At 43.0% G+C, this 16,195-nt stretch overlaps 1 long non-coding RNA gene across 2 annotated transcripts in view; it reads left to right on the top strand.

Annotated features, from left to right (window-relative positions):
• The first annotated feature begins 3,762 nt into the window (after positions 1 to 3,762).
• The window catches only part of LOC106037768 (uncharacterized), a 75,874-nt gene continuing 63,441 nt past the window's right edge, over positions 3,763 to 16,195 (top strand). For both annotated transcript variants that reach the window (XR_010834815.1, XR_010834814.1), the window contains exon 1: positions 3,763 to 4,568. This is a non-coding gene — a long non-coding RNA (uncharacterized lncRNA). The remainder of the gene's footprint in view (positions 4,569 to 16,195) is intronic.

The following is a 16,195-nucleotide window of genomic DNA, read 5'->3' as shown; positions in this document are numbered from 1 at the left end:
ACCTGTTAAAACTGTAATAAATCTCCCATTGGACTGCTTATTGATTTTTCCCTTTGCAGTTATTTTCTAATAAATATTTGGAACAGCTTGGGTTTTGTTGACTACCAGAAAGCAGATTGAATTGACATATATAAGTGGTTAAACTAGAGATTGAGTTCAGGCGTACGTTGGATTCATGAGTCTTTCTTCCAGCCACCTGTAAGCCAGCAGCCTGATGCACTGCAGTCATCCTCTTCATGGAGGAAACTCTCTTTGTGTTGTCTCATCACTGTGTGTCCCTCCAAGGCCCTTTGCCTTTCTCATGTCTATGTTCTGCAGCGATGAGATTGTGGGTTGCAGCCTGCTCCTTTTTTGTAAGCCATTTCCTGCCCACACTCAGGAAGGACTACGCAAAAACCCTGCTGTGGCTGCACTTTTATTTTAAAAATCAGACAGCATCAAATGTGCTTCTTTTGGGCTAGTATTTCAAATTTGGGCTTGTGATCAACTTGTGTTATGCTCTGAAAATAAATATTCGAAATACTTCTGAAAAGGCAATTAGACTAGGGTTATTAAATCATCAGTAAGGTCTTAAGAGAGAATTGGCTTTCGTTAAGAAAAGCGGATCCTAAATTAGTAAATTACTTATCAGCGAAAGCAGATCTCTGTTCTTGAAAGAAATGTGGCATCTAGCAATTAGCTTCTACTGAGCTGTCTACAGAGAAACACAGACTTCCATTTCATTAACATTTCTTCCATATTTTCGGCACGCTGAGCGTTCATTGGAGGCGCACTGACTGCTCCTGTGCTGGTGGCAGGACTGTGCAGAGGCTACTGGGTTCTCGGTGCTCAGTCTCAAAAGCTAGAGATGAGGTTGCACTGGTTGGAAAGTGGAAAAATAAATAAACATAGAAATAGCTGCTGTCCTTGCTGCCTGTGAAGGAAAAGCAGCATTTCATTGCAGCAGCAGGATAAACATGAAAACTATCGCATGAAAACTATGGTTTGCCTCTGTCTCATTGGTAGGTGGTTATCTTGCTCTAGCAGATGCAGAATACAATGTCCCCTTCATTGCATTGCCTCAAGCTCACCATTTTGAAACGGGCTTATAAAATTTAGAAAATAAAAAGGGGGAGGAAAGAAAAGCCAACACTTGAAAATAAACACGGAAATATGCCTGAAATGTGTAAAATTCCTCTTTAAAATTGGCTTGCAAGGCGTTAATTCCTACTTCATCATGGACAAGGCTGGACTTGGGGAAAAGACATAAAGGTAAGGTCCTGATGGAAGGAAGCACATTTTGATTGTGGGTTTTGCTGCATTCATGCAGTTCTTCAGCTGGTGGGTCCTGTCCGTAGGTCACAGTAGTTGTACTTCCAGGCCAGCTTGGCCGGAGGTGTTTGGTCGGGGGTCTCGGTGCCACTTCCAAGGCGAGGTTGATGGAGTACAGAGGGTGATCCAGTCACAGCTGCAGCTGGAAATCTCTGTTTGATTTACTGCACAGTGCCTTGTTCCTGTTTCCTAACCACATGCTGTGTGTAATCACCCAGTGGATGCTTACAGACAGTATTTGCTCTACATGTCAGTGTGACATCAGGAGTGTCAGTGACCATGGTTCAAACATAAATATACACGTGTATTTGTTACTTAATTTCCAGTTTTGCTTTTTCAATATCGCTATGAGCATATTTCAATACAGTCCGAACCTCCTGGTGAAAATAGATTGGGCAGTTTAAATTCTTCTAACTCGTGCAGCTCTACTCAGAAGCAAGTTTGATCATGAAAGGACTCCACTGAGCTCTACAGAATAGCACCAAGTTTTTCTTTTAATAATAAAACCATCTGTAGTAACACGGATACCAAAGCTGGTGCTGTCACTGGAGCGTGCAGGACGATTGCTTGAACAGCCCACAAGCCAACAGAGAAACAAGATGAGGTGCAGCTGCAGCACTGCGTATTGAGAATTGCTGTTAAAACAGAAAATTGCTGAACAGGAGCAGGCTTGTTGAACAAACAACGAGTGCTGTTTGTTCCATGACATCCCAGGGCAGTACTATTACTTATTTTCCAAGAGGCATGGGAATTCATCAGCTGCTTCCCCTGCGAAACTTGCAATGCTCAGTGATGCAACATGCTGAAAAAAGATTTTATGATAGCTGCAGATCCCCAAATGTCTGTACGTGTAGTGATCCTAGAGCACCCTTGCACTGGCTCGTACCTGCTATTTCTGCCATGAATGAATTGAACTGTCTGTCAGGAGTGAGTTGGTGTTATTTATTTATGTACTTGCTAGAAAGAGTAGTAGCTGGGAGATAAAATACAGCTATAAAAGACAAGAGATGCCGTAATTCAACTCCAGGATAAGATCTCTCTCATAGTGACTATTTGGATATCAATATTTGTCCTAATGCATTTACTCCCACGTTTATATTGTGAAGCCAGTCAATAAAGAGCTGCTGCATATGTATGTAGAATTTTATCAGCAAAATGCAAATTACCGGGCCTAATGCAATATTTCTTACTATAAAAGCTCTGAGATAAGAAATGCAGAATGGGCTCTTGGAAGAACTCTGTGATGAGATATGCAAATGTTTTCCTTGGTGGTAAGATCTGTAAAATTTGTACTACTGATGAACTACATTTGTGAATAGAAGCTCCATAATATTGTTAACTTAATTTTCATTTTGCAATGCTTGTTTATGATATCCGTTATTCAGATGCTATAAGTAAAGCACTGCACAGCAGAGAGAGAATTTACGGTATGGGGTCAGTTTCCAAAGCAAAAAGGGGTGGTCTGAACCATTAATTTAAATATGTTTCCATGTGATCTCCCAAGCATGTTATCCCGATAAGGCTTTTAACTCAAATAATAACTTCTAAGAGGCCAGGGAAACTTTAATGTCTTTGAGATTAGAGGCAATGGCTGTGCAATCACTGCTTGCTTAGATTGCCTCTTAAATAGTCTGAGCCATCAAACCATATTATAAATCTTTCCAGTTGAAACACCATTTATTCTGTATGTAGAATATTTTATAGGTAACACAATAAATTGTGGTTTATTGCAATTGTAAATTTATTTAAAATTGTAGATTGTAATTGTGTGGTCTATTGTAATTGTAAATTCTATCTGCATTGTGCTCTTCTGCTGTGAACAAAACTTCAGAATTTCCTTGGAAGTAGGCTGCAAAATTTATTGTTTCTTCAACTGTAAGCAGGTTGCTTTGCCTTGAGGTAGGGTTTCCAGTGGTTTTGATAACTGTGTAGGATAGAGGTATTAATCTGGCATCAAAATACAACCACCTCTTGGGTGAAAAGTGGCAGCTGTTTTTCAATTAATTTTAAAAAAAACATTAAAAAGGAAGAGCAGAGCAATTTGCTGGAAAGAAATTAAAAATGTCATCTGTGTTTGAAATGAGAGAGGAATGTATGGAGGGGCTGTACGTGCTCAACACGGGGCCCAGCCAGGACGAGGAAGTTAATGAAGCCTTTAATATAAAAAAGGACCCTGGGATTTTCATGGTGCCAGGGCACGTGCCCGGCAGCACCTCCAGCTTCGCCTCGCTCCTCGTGGATTCCCCCTCGGGTCCATGGCCTGCCAGTGCCAGGCTTATTGAGAGGAAGCAGACCATTACTGGATGTTTTTCTTTAAAATCTATTTGAATAAACGTATGTTGTAAGTAATAAAACACAACCAAAAGTGCACTGCATGATGATGAAGAATTAGCACGTAAGGCAATACAGTAAATAAAGCTACAGAAACATACAGGAAAATGGAGAGTACTTCTGGACACAATAAGTACACAAATGTGTTGGTAATTGATATAAAACTAGTAAGATATATATTTTTAACAACATTTCACTTTCTAATTCTTTTGAAATACTTAAAAACAGCCATTTTCAACCCTACCGTTTTATTATTCATTGATTTATTTATTTTCCAGCCCCCCTTGCAGCATCCTGGCACTCTTGCCATGCCAGCCTGGTGCAGCAAGGGACAAGGAATTTCTCTGAGCTTCTCCAGCAGGAGGAAACACTTCAGAAAAGGCGGCCACCATCATGGAAGCCCCTCAGGGGTGAAGATAAAATGAAGGGAAACTTTTATTTATTCTTGGTCTGTTCTTAGGACTGTACCAGGGCAGCCCAGCTTGACGGGATCAGCTGGGGAGCCTGTTCCTCTAGGATATGAGGATCTTCCAATGATTCACAGCCAGATTCTGATGAAAATGCTCCCCCTCTTTCCCCTGGCACTAATTTAGTTGTAACTAAAACCAACTGGCCCTTGTCAAGCACTCCTGAAGGAGCGGTGGGGATGGAGGCCTGGTGCAGCTGGGCCGGTCAGCGCTGAGGGCTGCACCTGGGCAGGCGGCACCCAACCCCACTCGCTTAAATTGCCCTGAGGAGAGGCTCTTCCTCCTCTAGCAGATGGACAGAAGGAAAGTGTGGGGTAGCTGCTGTGCCCCTTCCAGCATGCCTGGGTCAGATAGGGGACCCTGGAGCACCATGGTGGGGTTTGGCATGCTGAGGTTTTGCTGTCATGGACTTACATCCAGCCGTGATGGAGGCTGGGCCTAGAGAGAAGCCTCCCTAAGGTAGGAAGTGGTAATCCTGCCCCAGGGGCTGGGGTGCTGGGGGAGGTGATGTGCTGTGTTTTGGGGGCTGTGGTGGGAAGGATGAGCTGGCTCACTAGGGCTGGGTTTGCCTTTCTGGGGGTGACTGTAGTGGGGGAGGTGAAAGGTTGTGTCTGCCGGTGCTCCTGCTTGCTTTGCATTGTGCTTCAGATAGTACCCTGCTTGTGCTATTCTCTTCAAGCCTTGAGGGTATTTCTTCCCCACAAGACTCTTTGCAGTATCCTAGACCAGAAACTAACCTTTCCATTCCTTGTTCTCCATCTTCCAAGCAATGGAGAGGACACATTGTAGTAGTTCTCACCAGCAGGCTGTTGCCTGGAAGCCAGCCATGAAACATCTCCCTTGAGATTTCAGGACAGGCCCTGTTCATGCTCTTTTCCTCATGTAGAAATACATATAGACATATACGCATACCCTGGGTTTTCTAAAAAGAATCAATACCAATCATAAGTTACGAAGCATTGACTGTATAGAAGTTTTGATTTTTCTTCATGGTACTTCAGAGCAAATGGAAAATGCGCCAGGGGCTGATAATGCTTCCCTGCCCTTGGGGAAACATGTCATAGTCACTGGTTAATCTTGTTTATTTTGACGTTTTACTGCCTTAAACTGCTCTGTAACATAAAAGCACATGTAGAGTGGTTAGAGGTGAGGTCTTACAGATTCACTTATACTTGAACAACTGAAAAATCAATAAACTGCAAGCAATGAAGAAAAATGTCCTTTCTGTGCATGTAGAGGAGAGCTGATATTTTTTATTTTTACTGAGAAAATACTAGATAATGCAATCAGGGAATGCAGGGATTTGCACTTTGCATCCTAGTGACTGGGGAGTGTAAAATGAGCTTTTTCATGGCTGCCATACAGTAGTTTTCCCTTTGCTTTTTTCCAATAGGGAAAGGAAAACTTAGTTTTTGTGGCCCAGAACTGCACAGGAAGAGAATTTAAGGGTTGGTAATACAGAAATTGAAGGCATCCTATTCTCAGTATGTTTAAAAAGTGATGTTTATGCAAGATGAAAAGCGAGACAGGTCTTGCTGGTTGGTCTGTATGAGTCCAGCCCTGCGGAAGGGCTGGGCACTGCTCAGTGCCTTCGTGCATCTGGCTTGGTAAGAGCCCAAAAATGGGGTGCTTCTCCCCTGCTGATCCACTCTCTAGACTGGAGGGGTTTGGCAGGCTTTATTCCAAAAGGGGAATAAAGAGTTTGCCTGTAACTTTTGGTGCTCAGGCTGACAGTGTCTTTTGAGATGCCAGACCCTTCCCCTGCTCCAATCTCTGATGCTATAATTTTGGAAAGCAAGGAATAGTTGTTACAATGCCCTACGAGGCTTTCTTGCAAGTTCTTGTAACTGATTGCTTGCTTTGGAGCATGTTTGTGGGTTGTCATTTGAAGAATTACTAATACATGCAGGTGACCTCTTCAAAAAGGCACTGAGCTGGGCTGGAATGGCAGTCATTGATAACAGCTGGGAGGGTAACGATCTCTTGATCTTCATGCTTCATGGAGTATGGTAATCAGCCTTTGGGTAAGGAATGAATGTCACCTCTCTGGAACTGCAGTAATTTGAGGCTGCAATGTATGATACTTATTACAGGCTGGGATGAATTATAGAATCATAGAATATCCTGAATGTGGATCAGGCCAACCCCGGGGGGGGGGGGGGGAGGGGGGTTGGCCTGATAGTTTCTATAGGTTTCTTCAAACTGAATGCTTATGATTTGGTCACAACTTGATTTCCTTGTTGCGCAGACACATTTAAAATTCAGCTTTTTTGAGCCATTCAAGTGAAATGAATACCAAGCACAAATGTCTGGATTCAGAGCTTTCAGCTGAGAGTTTTGGCTGTGTTAAAACATAAATTAATATTAGCTGTTAAACATTTCCGCTGCTAATTAAATGGACTATTTATTATGCATAAATCATTCATATTTCACTTTGCAGCCAGATGCGATTTCATTAAGATGCCTAAATTACAGAAGGAGTAGTAGCAGCTATGATTTTGGGGCATTTTTGGGTTTTGTGTATTATGTTGCTATCTTGTTTTGATTACTAAATACTTTAATGATATATCTAGTAGAATTTACTTCTGTTTTGATGGTGATGTTAGGATGATAAATAGCTCAGCAAAGAAGAGTAAATTGGAACTGAGTTCAGAATTTGGATCTTTAAGTCTATAGTTTCTTTAGTTATTACAGGGACACACAAAAATTACAAGGACACGCAATGACCTAGATAGCTTGTATACAAGAATGTATGTCAAACTTACTACATTTCAAACACACGGATTTAAACTGCAGTTTTTCTGTGATCAATAGTGCAAGGCTCCTTTTTCCCAGCATCTGTTCTCATTGCTTTTGACTTGGTAGCTGATGTTGACTTTGGTTTTCTGTGTTTTGTGTAAACTTGAAGAGAGGATGTTGCCTGGTAGCTGGAGCAGAGGACTTTAAGCAGGGGTGACAAGTCAGGAGGTCTTGTTTCTGTTCTTGCCTCTATCTCACATGGTTTGTGACCTTGAAATGAAGTGTGCTATAGTTTTTCCCTTTGGTATGGAGGTACAATTAATTACACTGCAAAGCACTGAGGATGGGACAATTAACATTTATCTAAGGGAATTGCACAATGATTAAGCCTTAATTTGCTGTATGATTTCTTTCTCATTAACCCTGCTGAAGCAGGAACTTTGAAATGAAAATCAAAGGTGAACATCATTCCTGGAAGGGGAGAGGACTTGAATAAGCCAGCTGAGACAAGGCTTTGCAGACACCTTGTATTAATGGCCTGGGACAAATCCCAGGACTGGGTGTACAGCTTGCTGCACTATTGTGGTCCTCTGATGTTCCAACTGATGCCCTTTGGGAAGGGTAGGGGAGTGGATAATGGGGAAAAAAAAAATAAAACACCACACAACCAAACACCATGTGACAGAAAAACAGTCACTAAAGGAACAGAGCCAGCTGAGTTTTGAGATCTGGTCTTCTAGCTGATGATTTTCCCCTGAACCTGGTGTATGGAAGGCAGAAATATGTGTAACTTACTAATGCTTTGTGTATGGGTTGGATATGGAAACCCCAATAGCTTGGGAGGATAGTAACTTGTCAGCATCAGCTGTGATAATGGGGAGGTTATCCTGGCAGGACACTTGGGGATGTTTCTGGCCACTGCCCACCGTTCAAGTATCCAGATGAGGTCTGTGATGTGCCCAGCCTTGAAAGGAGCAGGATCCTTTGTCTGTAACACAGCAAGGGCTGAGATCAATCAAAAACGGGCGAAAAGACAGACCAGATCTGCGTGCCATGCTTAATTTGATTAAATGTGTAATTATCAGTAACATTAGAGTCCAGCCAAGCTAATTCATAATATCCCTTATGATTTGTTGAGCTCTTTTATTGCAATTATAGGACTGCCTTTATTCTGTTTTTTTTGTTTGTACTAGTGTGCACTGTTTATTTCTGGTGTATGCAGTCTTCTGTATCTTAAATGAGTCTGTTCTTTTGGGGGATACAATTAGCAGCCATGGAACATTGTTGGATTTGCTGCAGTACTGTTTGGCCATGCTGAGTAATTCTCCCTCCTAAAATTGGGTCATGCATATGGATTTGTGGGTTAAACTCCTACTGTAAGAATAGTAGGCAGAAAACTGGAGGGCTGACCTTTGTTTCCCTGCAGAGTGAACAAAGCTAACTGCATGGAAAGCTGTGGTTACACTGATGTTACACTGATGTAACACTAGTGCAGGAGATGAACTATCCCAATCCAGAATGACTTTTTCATTAGTTAGGAGTTAGGGCTTTCAGCCTTCTGAAGTTACATTAATGGCAACAAAAAATGTAAATGAGAAGTGATCTAATGTTGCCAGTGTAATTAGTAAAAAACAACCAATATTAGATTTCTATAGGAGTTGATTTTCAGATAAAAATGGATAATATCCATAATATTTTTTGGAAAAAAGATGCTTAGCTGGCCTGAGACTAGGGATTAAGTTGGAGCTGATGTGCAGAAGCAGCAGAACTTTTAAAAAAAAGCAATGCAGGAGCTGTAGTCTGTGATGTTGGAGGTCAGTCTGACTGAACTGATTCCTTCTGGTATTAAAAAATCATTTCCTTACTCTACAAACCTACTTTGAGTCTAAACTGGATATCCTCAAATCTAATGGATGACTGTATTTGGAGAGAGGAGTCAGAAATCCTTCATTTATGTATACATGATGCACCAAGCTGCTGTGTGAGCTGATGTGTTAGTGTAGATGCAAAAGTGCATCTTAAGCTAGAGTGAGAACCTACCAAAGTGAGGCATAACTTGTTCTAGAAGAATATTTCATTGCTTGTCACAATTAACTGTAAAATCCCATGCACATTTCTTCAATTCATTAGCTAGGCCAAGTTCATACTGCTGGTAACTTACTGCAGGTGGATTTTGTGTAGATGAGACAGGATATATTAGGGGTAAATGTTTTGCAGACAGGATCACAGGTACAGTGAAGTTCAATATTCAGTTATATTACCTGTTGGTTTTCATTATTGAGGAAGATACCTAGAGCATTTGTCACAATACTTTCCTAAGTGACTTAATTGTTTTCAGGACCAGTCAGCTGTCTGAAATTCCCCCTAAATACCTGTGCCTGGTGTTTATTAGAGCTGGGTTCAAGCAAGCAGCTAGTTCAGTGCCTGTATCATCAGCTCTTTGCTGTGTGCCTTAAACACCTGCCTCCCCCAAATCCTTGTCACTGGGACACAGGTGATTCAGTGCTCAGATGTGGCCAAGGAATGATATTCCAGTGGGTTAGGCAAGGATCCTGAGAAATGTGAGCCTGAGCTGAGGCCTGTCCCATCTCAGCACTGTGCTAGGCTGGTTCTGGGGATCTTTGGTTAGAGCCTGCCTTTGGCTCTAGCTGAGATATCTGAATATTATTGCTATGCCAGCAAATAATAAGATGGGATTTTTTTCTGTAAAGGGATGTGTAATTTCATTTGACTTATTTCTAATAACCAGATGGATACATCCAGCTATTAAATTTGGTGAACTGAAGGTATTGTTTTACACCCTCTCTTCTGCTAACAGTGGAGGTATAAGTCAAAAGGGACAAGTTACACCAGTAAACTCTGCAAAGCTGCAGATGAACAGCGATTCCTCCCTGGTCATGAGGTCTCTATGTGCTCGGTCAGTCCAGAGCCCTGCAGTCACTTGTGCCAGCAGCACTGTCATGTTGGCTTGGGGCTGATGGCTTGGCCCATGGGATGTGCTTCTCACACAAGTCCTGTGCAGTCCATAGCACAGCTTGGGAAAGTCTGCAAATGAAGCTCTGGCAGCCAGCCAAACCGAGGGCAGTGCTCATCTGAGGTGTATTTTTAGGTCTCTTCTTGGGGAAAAATGCACTTTAGAGCCTAGTGGTAGGAAATGGGGTCTAAGGAGTCTGGAGGAAAGAATGAAATGTGCTGAGATTCCTAAAACATTTTTTTTGCTAATCTGATTCTGGTCACAGCTATTGTCCAAAAAAAAAAAATCCTCTTTCTGAAATGTCCCTTTCATGGCATGGTTCAGCTTAGATTTTGGTGAGTTACTAGAGCTGCAGTGCTCGCACTGCTGTAATCCAAGGCCGGTTGGTACTTCCATTGCAAACCTTGACTCCCAAGAGTCTCTAAACTCGCCTGTAAAATGAGTAAATAGCTGAGGGAAATAACATGCTTCTTGGGAGTGTGTCCTCTTTCTGTTTTGCACAGCTGCCATGTGTTTCATCCAGTGTGAAAGCATCAGTGTCATCTAAACAAGTTATGACCAGTGGAAAAGCAAACCAAACCCAACTTGTGAATATTGCTCTAGGACTGAAGATGGCTCCTGACTTTGAGTCTCTTCCTGCCAAGAACTGAGGGCCTTCTCAAAGGGTTGGAGATGTCCTGTGAGGAACTGTGAAGTGTTTTCATGAGTAGCATCACTGGAAGTGTCACTGAGTTGTGTCAATTGCACTTGTAATGGTACTTGGCAGTGTTAGGGATGGCACTGAACAAAATAACTTGCATTTGCATATGGGTTTGCCCTCGGTGCTGCACCATTTGCCTGCAAGTCTGGTGAAGTTAGATGGGTTAAAAAAAACAGGGAGGAAACTGTCAGCTTGCTTCAGTCAATTGAGATGTCTAATAAGTCCAATTTTGTGTAAAAAAAAAAAAAAAAAAAGATGCTTATGTTTCCATTGGTGTCCCTGGAGGTACATCTGTTTATAGTACTGTTTGACTACCGCAGGAGATAAGAACCAAATTTGCTCCAGAGTCTGTGCTTGTGTCGGTTCTCCATTCATTAGCTGTTGATAATGCTTTCTGTGAATCTTTATCCGGAGTTGCTACGATTTCTTATTTGAAAGATGGATTGATTCTTCTACAACATCTAGTATTATTAGTCTTGAACTTAGCTGCAGGTCTTGGACTCTCTTCCATTGCTAGGACTAATAGATGTCAGTTTTCATCTACGAACCCCTTCCTGTTTGGAGGAGTTTGTACATATCCACATGTACAGAATGCCTGTCTAAACCATCATGTCAGTGACTGTCTGGGGAGCAGTGTTCTCCTGTGAAGCATCTTAATTAGTTTTGCCTTTCATGTTGACATCCGAAATTCTAGGCTTGAGTAATGTATTAGACTTCCCCCTTGTTTGTCAAAACAGAGCAACTTCTTCAGAGCAGAACATAATGTAAATGCTAATTAAAACTGACAAGTCAAATTGACACCCATTTCAACTGGAGGAAAAAAAACTGACTGGGAAAAATCCATTCTGTCATTACTGAAGTTGGCTGAAACTTGATTGCTGAAATCCGTGGGGGCAGACTGGCCCTGCTCTGCTTTTGCTGGTTCTTGAGGTAGGGGGCAGCTACCCCATGACTGCAGGGCACAGAGCTGTCACCCAAGGGGAAGGACAGCATTCCTGTGGCTTGATTTTAAAGTTGCTGTGCTGCACTTGGCAAGAGAGAAGGTGGTGGTGGTTGCTGGCAGAGAGGCTCTGGCCAGATGTGATCCCATGGGCTGATCTGCCCAGATTTCGCAGGTAAGCACTGAGACTGGTGGCCACCAGCACCAAACTGCTCTGGGGATTGCTCTGAAGGAGCTCCTTGGTTTAAGCCTTGCAGTTTTAATCTACGTGAGCCTTGCCCATGCCAGGACAGGCAGGCTGGTGAAAGCAGTGCCTTTCAGTTGCTGTTTAGCAAAGGGGGGAAAAAAAAGGTGCTGCCCACAGAATGCTGGGTGCTGTCATAGCTGACAGGAGTGTGGGAGCGCTCTTCATGTAGCAGGGAGTTCAGCTGGCTGCTAATTACTACTTTCCCTCCTCGAGAGGCAGAAAGTGGTGCTAGCACCTAATCATCATAAAAACTTAGGGCATTTTTCAGTTTAAAACAGGTTTTCTTCCATCAGAGTGCTGCATCATTTGCAGTGCATCCTGGTGTCATGGTAAAGGTATGTTTCTGCTGTATGGGTCAATAAATACCTAACACTTATTTAGTGGGGTGTATGTGGGTCTGTCAAACCAGCTGGACAGATTTACTTGGTGGTGAGGTATGTAGATGTTAAGAAAACTTTGTGGATAGACATGTTATGTAACTCCAGCGTGCATCTGCCTTTATAAATATGAGGATATGTTCTGATTGCGTCTTAAAAGAATGTTTGTGGTATGATTATTAGCATCTTGTATTCCCTTTCAGTCTGTATCCACTGCTAATGATAGTGCATAATCTATTTTTTCCCATCTCTTGGGAAGACTCTTCCACTTCTCTCTGAAAGCCTGCTTCTTTCTCATGGCCGTTGCTCTTTAAGCCACCTCTGGGACCCATTGCCGTGTCAGCCCTGTCTGCCTGGCAAGTAAAGGCCTCTAGGAGAGAAAGCCACTGCCCGCTGTTTCCTTCAAATCGACCCCTGTTGTCTTATTGGCAAGATGGAATATTACTTGGGAAAAACTTACTGCTTTTCTTTGTTTCGCTGTCTTATGGCTTTAAAAAATAATAATCCTTCTTTCCTTTTAAACCACTGTAGTTTATTATAGTGGCTAGAATGGGTTGGCTGTCTGTGGTTTTGAAAACTGAACTTCAGACGAATATCTTCTTAACCTCTTTTAATGGAAGCTGTAGGCTAAAAGCAAAGCTCTTGTAAACAAGCCCTGCAGAGCACAAAGTGCTCGCGTGAGGAGCTCCATGGCACTCCGGGGAAGCCAGCTGCTATCATCCCTTTTGAAGGATGACTTGGAGTGCACTACTGTGGCAATCTGCTGAAGATATTTAATGCCTCCTGTTCTTTTTGGTGTCTAAACTTCTCCTGTGTGAGCAGAATATCCATGCTTTACAAATGAGGACTGAAGGCCAGATGCAGAGCTGGACTGGACTGGTGCCAGTTGCAGTCCTTAAAGTTTAGGTGTGGAACAGGGAAAAATGTACAGTGTGGCATGTGGAAAATTGTCTCAAATATGGAGCCTCAAGGCAAAGCTGGGATCAGGAGGTGGCCTAGAGCGAGCCCAGGAGGTATCTGAAGCCTCGATTATGTCTACAGGCCTCCTCAGCCTGGAGGACCATGCCAATGACTCCCAGTTTTCAGTGAACTCTGCCACTTCTTACCTTCATGGACTAAACCCTGTGGACCGATTGCCTCTCTGAAAGCACGGTGTCACAGATGTCATCAAAACAGGCTCAGGGCTCATCTTTAGGCATCAAATCTGGTTGTTAAAGCTGAAGAAACGCCTGCTTCCATTCAGCAAGACGTACTGTGGGCAGTGAAGAGGCAGAACTGAAGAGGCTCCTCCTTTGTACGTGAGGTAAGTGAGGTTTCTGATGCCAGCCAGCAGAACCCACATCCTGCCTCTTGAGATACAAGTGAAATTTGGAAAGAGATGGCTCGGTGCTTAATAACATACCTTGGAGCATAACCCCAGTGTTACCACTGAGCCTCATGGAGTAAGGTATTGTGGAAAAAGGCCCTGGAGAGCAGGAGGAAGAGCAAATGGCTGTGAGCTCCAGAATGTACATTAGAGTAAGGACCTTCCCCATGGCCTATATTCACACCAGGCCGCTGCTGCAGATGTCAGGCTGGTGCGGGAGCTGGATGCTCGGTTTCTGCTCCCATAGAGCTAGTCTTTAATAGATGGCTAGAGAGGTTAAATCCTGCAGAGAAACACTAGAAAAAGGATTTTCTTAAGCCTGTGAAAACAGCAGCAGTCCCTTGGTGCCTGACTAATGTGGTCTTCCAGCACAATGAGTATGGCCAGCAATATCAGCAGTGTTATGTACAGCTCCACTGAGCGCTAATGAAATAGTCTCCAGAGGCTTTCTGTCTAAATACATATTGATAGGTAGGTAGATCTATCTGTAATCATTGGTAAAGACCTAATCCTCACTTGGTGGATAACCTATTTCTAGTGATAATTACAGCCTTCTTACACATCTGTGAAATGCATGGAGACAGAGCTGAGGGAGTTATCTGGGCATTTCCAGCATTCCCTCCTATTTTTTCCAGTTTCAGCAATGGTGTGAATGGGAGATAAATTGCTTTCAGAGAGTGAAAAGTTGTGTGATGTGAACCCAAAGCTCTATACTAATTAGCATCACATTAATACTGATTTTATTTTGAATAAAAGTGAAATCCCAAGTGAAAACTGCCCTGGCAAAGACTCTGCCCTTTCAGTGCCATCTGGGTTGGAGCTGGGGTAAGGGGTGCAGTAGGAAGCTAGTCCCTGCATGTTACACCAGGTTGGAATTAGTCTGGCCTGGGCAAGCAGATGATGAGCAGAGCTGTGGCAAGATCAGCTGGCAAGGCAGGAGGAAGGAGATGCTGCTGTGACCTTTCTGTGCCTGAGGGTTAGTCCCACAGGCTGCTTACCCCAACCAGTGTGAGCCTCTAGCCCTGCTGTGACCTGGGGGAGCCAGGTGCTTCTGCACTAAAAACACAGCAAAGTAAAAAACAGATGTTAATCAGTAATGGCTTGTCAGCTGCAGTCACTGCAAGTGTGCAGCTCTTCCCAAGGTTGCGGTGTGTTCCTGGAGAATAACTGAACAACTTGTTCTGTGGGTGCTCAGCTGCAAGAGGGATGGCTTTTAATGCAAGCTGGGCTTCAGAGCTGAGGGCAGTGTATGCTGCTTGGGGCCTCTGCCCCTTAGCCCCTTGAGTGGCTGGGTTTGCTGAAGGTGCTGTTTTGTCCTGAGACACAAAAACACACTTTTTCCAGTCTATTACCTCCGCATGGTAGTGCAACCCAGTTGAAAAGCCATGCTAAAATGCAGACAGACATGCCTGAAAGCTGCATTTACTGACTTTTATTCTGAATGGATATTGGCAAGCATCCTCAGGGTTGTAACATGGACAGCTAATGGCATGCTCAATGTGCATCTTGGCTTGTTAGTTTAAGCAGATTCAGTAAAGTAACTGAAAGATGCTCCTCGGACATATCATAGGAGGAACTAGACTTTTCCTTGGCCTTTTGGATGAGAGCATTATTCCTTGGGGCTTAATTTCCTAATCTATGAAATTCTGAATTATTATCTGTGAAAACTACATGCAATTCCTAAAGATCTCTTTTCAGCTGAGAGGAGCTCAGCCCACCTACTGTCAGCCCTCTTTTTGGCCAGAGAGGTGCTGGTGCCCTGGTTAGGGCCTTGGTTCACATCTGGGTGGAGTGGGATTCAATCTACCAGATGCAGAAAAGATCTGCTCTAACATCTGGCCAGTGTTAACTGTCAGTAACAGCAAGCAGATGGAAATCACATGGCTTATTTTGCAACTGTATTGAGTAAAATGCAATTGCCTAAATACATGCCTGGTTTTCCACTTCATGGGTTTTTGAAGGCTAATATTTCTGCTGGTGTTGCATTGGGTAAGTAAATGTAGCTAAGCAAAGGATGACAGATAAAGGCAGAAAACACTGCAACTTTAGATGACCTGCAAGTCATACTGGAGATCTGGGAGCACTGAAATGCTCCTGTAATGAACCATTGTTTTATAAACAGCTTTGCACATGTAACCCTACTCAAAAAAAATATTCAAAAACAATCTTACACTGATTCTCTATAGGTGGGGAAGTATAGTACAATGTGGATTGGATGTGCCTTTCTAACTACTAAACTACATTTTGTTCATTTGCTTTTAACACCAGCTACTGCTCTTCTTGCTCCCTGGTGTTTTCCTCAGCAGATATCTTGAGCTTTTGTTCTCTAGCAGCTGATTTCCTATTCTGAGTAGAGAAGTGTTGATGTTAAGACCAGGGATCTGTCTGTCTGGAGGTAGATGCTGGAAGTTCAAAACTGCAAAACACAGGCAGAGACCTGGCAGCAGTTTGGATTACAGCTGTGGTGATGATGATCTTTCAAGCATTAAATGGTGAGCCTGAGCATACTTTCTCTTTAGATGAAGGGACAATCATCTGGAAATGGAGAGCTTACCTTAAAGGCCAATTCAGACGGAGGTTTTTGAGGTGAGATACACTAAAGATCTTAACTTTACTCATCTATACAAGCACTGCACAAGCAAAATCCTGCTTTGCTATATTAGACTGATAAAGCTGCAGTGTTGGCAGCTGCTGAGGCCCTCTGATACTAGGGCAGAGCCAGCTGGGGTGTAAGGAGCTGTAT

This window comes from Anser cygnoides, chromosome 13, assembly GCF_040182565.1.
Source record: "Anser cygnoides isolate HZ-2024a breed goose chromosome 13, Taihu_goose_T2T_genome, whole genome shotgun sequence".
Lineage (NCBI taxonomy): Eukaryota > Metazoa > Chordata > Aves > Anseriformes > Anatidae > Anser > Anser cygnoides.
The sequence above is the reverse complement of the archived record's forward strand: the minus strand, read 5'-3'. Positions and strand labels throughout refer to the sequence as shown.